Below are 4,918 nucleotides of genomic sequence, written 5' to 3'. Positions count from 1 at the left end.
GCTAAACCTGCGGCTGAACGCCGAAAAACGGAATGCAGGGGAGCGCAGGTAAAAACGCTCATGAGTAAGAGCCCTTAGGGTAGGGGCACACTGGGCGATTCAGGGAGATTTAGTCGCCTGGTGACTAATCGCCTCGTCTTTGCAGCGACCAATCTCCCCGAACCCCCTCCCTTACTCTTGTGCTGGCTAAAATGAAAAATCACCAGCGCCGAAGCACACGCGTCGATTCATTTTCCGAAGTCGCCCGAAGTTTCCTCGTGAGGTAACTTTGGGCGACTTCGGAAAACGAATCGCTCAGTGTGCCCCTACCCTTAATCACATGTACAATTTTATTCATGAAAGTTGTTTAGGAGGTATTAAGTGCATAGTAAAATTTATGAGAAGATAAGGGACTATCCTGTATATCACCTACTAAGATTGAGGAAAAAACTGAATGCCATAATCAGCATCTAAAGTGGTGTGGTTGCTACTTCTTGTGCTGCTGCAATAATATCCATGTGTTTCCATGTATCCAACAGCCATGTTCCAATGGCATGAGACAATTGAAAGAACGGATAAAACACCCATATCCATTTTTTACAAGTGCACTTAAAGGAAAACTATACCCCCAAAATGAATACTTGAGCAACAGATAGTTTATATCAAATTAAGTGGCATATTAAAGAATCTTAGCAAACTGGAATATATATTTAAGTATATTTAAGACACAACTCTGTCTGTTAATTGGCTCATGTGACCTAACATGTATGGTTTATTTGTGTTCAGTTAATTGTACGATTCCCCTAATTGTTTTAAATGGCAGTTTTCTATTTATGATTACTTAATGGCAGGATTACTAAAAAGGTATATTATTATGAAAATTGTTTATTTACATGAAGCAGGGTTTTACAAATGATCTGTTTTATTCAATACATTTTTATAGAGCCCTACATTGTTTGAGGGGTATAGTTTTCCTTTAAATATATGCATTGCACTAACTGCAAGGAGTTTGTATGACGTCTGTGAGGATTTCTACCTATACTCCCAAAAGATACAGGTTAATTGGGTTACTGATTAAATTAGCCATAATGTGATTGTGTTAGGGACCTTCTGGGAAAGTGACTGACGAACAACTGCAAAAACAATTATACAAAAATATGTTCTTTCTATATAAACAACATATAATTAACATTTCTGGAATATTTTAATATGCAGTGACTATCATATGGTCACCACAATCCAGAGTGAGAGTGAGAGAGAGAGAGAGAGAGAGAGAGAGAGAGAGAGAGAGAGAGAGAGAGAGAGTGTGTGTGTGTGTGTGTGTGTGTGTATTTTTAATATCCTTTTTACAGTAACATTATCTTTTCTCTAAAGCCAATTTGGTTTGGAAATTCCTTAGCAAATGCACTTTCACATTGACAGGATGCAATTAGATACAGTTTCTTAAAAGGCATTAAACATGTTACAATGTAATTTGGAGCTGGATTTGACTCTCTGGCTTAGTGCATAATGATAAAATGTTCCTTGCCTCTGTTCACTGAAAAGGCAGATGTAATAAATAATGCAGCATGTTTGTGTTTTTTGTTTTGTCCTGCATGTGAAGAGGAGAGGTACATGTCCTGAGCTGTGATAAAGAGCCAAAATGGCTTCTACTAGCTGTGTCATTCCCACAAGGTGAGGCTATTGCCTTCCTTATTATTACTGGAGCATTTTATTTTTAGGTTTCTGTTGCAGTAGCAATGACTCAGCTGTATTGGTCTCAGAAGCATAAACAACAGATTCACTTTCATTCTCTTTTAAAAGGGGGGTGGTTCATCTTTACGTTAACATTTTTGTATGCTATTGAATGGTCAGTTCTAAGCAACGTTTCAATTGGCCTTCATATTTTTTAATTATGTGCCTTCTTCTTCTGACTCTTTCCAGCTTTCAAATGGGGGTCACTGAACTCATCTAAAAACAAATGTTCTGTAAGGCTACACATTTATTATTGCTTCTTTTATTATTCATATTCCAGTCTCTTATTCAATTCAATGCATGGTTGCTAGGGTAATTTGGACCCTAGTATACAAAATGCTGAAATGGCAAACTGGAGAGCTGCTGAATAAAAAGCTAAATAACACAAAAAACAAAAATGATTAAAACTAAATGCAAATTGTCTCATATTATCACTCTGCAACACGCTAAACGTTATTTTAAAAGTGAACAACCCCTTTAAGCAGAGCCCTCTTAAAATATCATGCACTCCAATCCAAAGAAGAACTCATAAGGGAATGCCTATTGCGTGAAACCAGCCTCATGGGTACCACACAGTCCAAAGACTACGACTATCCTCCCCATGATTTGCATCTCTGTCTTGTGTTTGCATCAAAAGCCCTTTTTATCTTAGCCTAGTTTCTACTTCCACCTAGTAACTCCAAGAATGCATCAGACTTAATACAATGAGAGCTATGGCTGCCAATGACCTAGGATTACATAAGAGGGAACAACACAACAAATGCTAGGTATAACATTCATATGACTCATTTCTCCATTTCACTCTAAACCATTGGCAAATATTGTCTGCAGTGACCAGGAAAGTTATGCGTAAAAAAAATGCTATTCTTAATGATAATACTGGTAAAATAAATGCACAAGGATTTTCAGGCGTCTGGAATGACACGCAATTGATATATTTGTTAAAGACTACTGCTACACAAGGATGTTTTTTCATCTGTGTTTATACAGCCACCCCACTCCCATCCACTCATTTCTGTATCTTAACTGTTGGCCCATATTCAGACACAGAGAGCGTATTTTCACATTTCCAAGCTGAAGTTTGTTCCGGGTGTCTGGACGGGTTTTCTTCTGGCGATTCGACAATTTCCATCACTTTCGTCGAATGCGCATTTGTCGCGAACAGGAAGATTGCTCCAATTGCGCATGCACCCATACGCCGTTCTCTTCGGAACATTACTGAAGAGAAGATGGCACCTGTGAACTCCGCTGCACAGAATCTGCACCGAGAAGTAAGTAAAGAGGTATTGGCATTTATTGGGGGTAACACCTAGGCTGGAGGGAAGCAGGGAGGGGGGGTCTATGTAGGGTAGGGGTTTTATAATTAAGGGTTTGGTTGTCCTTTAAAAATCATGCTTTGAAGTACCTTTGAAGTCTACTCAGCAGACTGGGTGGTAATCACAGACTCTTTTCCCCATTGCTAAGTGATGTTAACAGTGCTTTACAAGCTCACATACAGTATAGTAGGGATGCACCAAATCCAGGATTCGGCCTTTTTCAGCAGGATTCGGCCGAATCCTTCTGCCTGGCTGGACCGAATCCGAATTTGCATATGTAAATTAGGGGTGGGGAGGGAAATCACGTGACTTTTTTTCACAAAACAAGGAAGTAAAAAATGTTTTCCCCTTCCCAACCCTAATTTGCATATGCAAATTAGGGTTCGGAATTCGGTTCGGTATTCGGCCAAATCTTTTGGCAAAGGGTTCGGCCGAATCCAAAAAAGTGGATTCGGTGCATCCCTGCAGTATAGTACTGAATAGTATTTATTATCCGTTTCTTATATAGCACTGATACATATACACAGCACTTCACATCAGCCCCTATCCCCGGAAGCATTCATTCATATCAGGGACAATTTTATTAGTAAGCAGGTGCCTGTATGTTTATAAATTTTAAGACATTTAGTTTGTATTAAATCTTCGATATAATACATTCAGTATTATATGTATTCAGGGGCGATCCTGGCCCCTCCACCGCCTGAGGCAGCAGCAGTTGCTGCTGCCCCCCCTCCCCTGTGTGCTTACCTTTTTGCGCCTGAGGGGGTCCAGGGGGGTCCATGAGGGCAGCAGAGAAGGCCAGTACACTTGCACAGAGAGCCTAACTGTGCTCTCTGTGATAGAAGAGCCGAATTTCTGGTTCAAATGGTTTTGCCACCCCTGGTACATAGTGGGGCGCTGCTGCCTGAGACGACAGCCTCAACTCGCCTCATTGGTGAAGCGCCCCTGTATGTATTAGATCTTTGTATATAATTTTGCCATTTGCTTTGCCAGGAGCATGTGCAGCTGAAACAGCCCAGACTGGCTTTTACTGCACAGGATCCTCATAAACGCCCACCACCAGAGGCCTATAGAGAGACATTCAAGCGGCCACTGCTTGACTCCAACCCCACTGTGCTACTGTGCCTTGTTCTGTGTACAGGGAACAAGCTGTATTAAAGTAAATAGGTGGCAAGATTTAGGAGGAAGGTCTTAGCAGGGGACCACAAAGGTGCTATTTTTTATTGTGACACAAAAATGAATCGAACAACAAAGAACATATTTGTTGGTAGCATAAATTGCAAGTCAAAACCTGGGTAAATACACAACAGATTTCCACACTATGCAGGAAAGATTTTTTTTAGCCACTCCAGTGTTACTTTGAGCTTGAGAAAACTGATAATGTTGAACTGCAGGAGTTTCGGCATCTGATTAAAGGTGTTCTGGTGAGATGGTGAAGTGCAGTTAATGATCCCTGCTTTTGTTCAAGATTTTTGAATTCTCATCCGCAGGGACATTGCCAATTTACTAACAGGCGTAGATGACAAATCCCTAGCGAAAGAGACCGTTGCTAGCACAATTTCGCACTCCATCTCCAGGTGCAATTTTGCTCAGGCAAACAGTTGTTACACTAAAGTGTGAATTTTACAGAACATTACCTCTTTCGCAAGAGTTTCCTTCGCCACCTTAGACCTGGTGAACTGATAAGATAAAGCTACTTCTTCCTCAATCTTATGTCAGTGACATCATATCCGGTATGCCTGAAAAGTCATGAAAGTTGTAAAAAAAAAAAAAAAAAAAAACACTGGTGTTTTTTCATTTTTTAAAGTGGGATTGCCTTCAAAAGTTCTAACTATTAAAGATTTTTGTGTAATTTTTTTTAACCAATTTGCGGGGCATGTCACCTTTGT

At 40.2% G+C, this 4,918-nt stretch overlaps 1 long non-coding RNA gene across 1 annotated transcript; it reads right to left on the bottom strand.

Moving 5' to 3' along the window:
* Positions 1 to 2,629: 2,629 nt before the first annotated feature.
* On the bottom strand, positions 2,630 to 4,726 carry LOC121399307. The gene is made up of 2 exons (XR_005964897.1): positions 4,667 to 4,726; positions 2,630 to 2,972 (listed from the first exon to the last, which is right to left on the bottom strand). It is a non-coding gene; the product is annotated as an uncharacterized LOC121399307 (long non-coding RNA).
* Between the last annotated feature and the right edge of the window lie 192 nt (positions 4,727 to 4,918).

The sequence above is a fragment of the Xenopus laevis genome, chromosome 1S (assembly GCF_017654675.1).
Source record: "Xenopus laevis strain J_2021 chromosome 1S, Xenopus_laevis_v10.1, whole genome shotgun sequence".
NCBI lineage: Eukaryota > Metazoa > Chordata > Amphibia > Anura > Pipidae > Xenopus > Xenopus laevis.
This window is presented reverse-complemented; position numbering and strand designations above follow the sequence as displayed.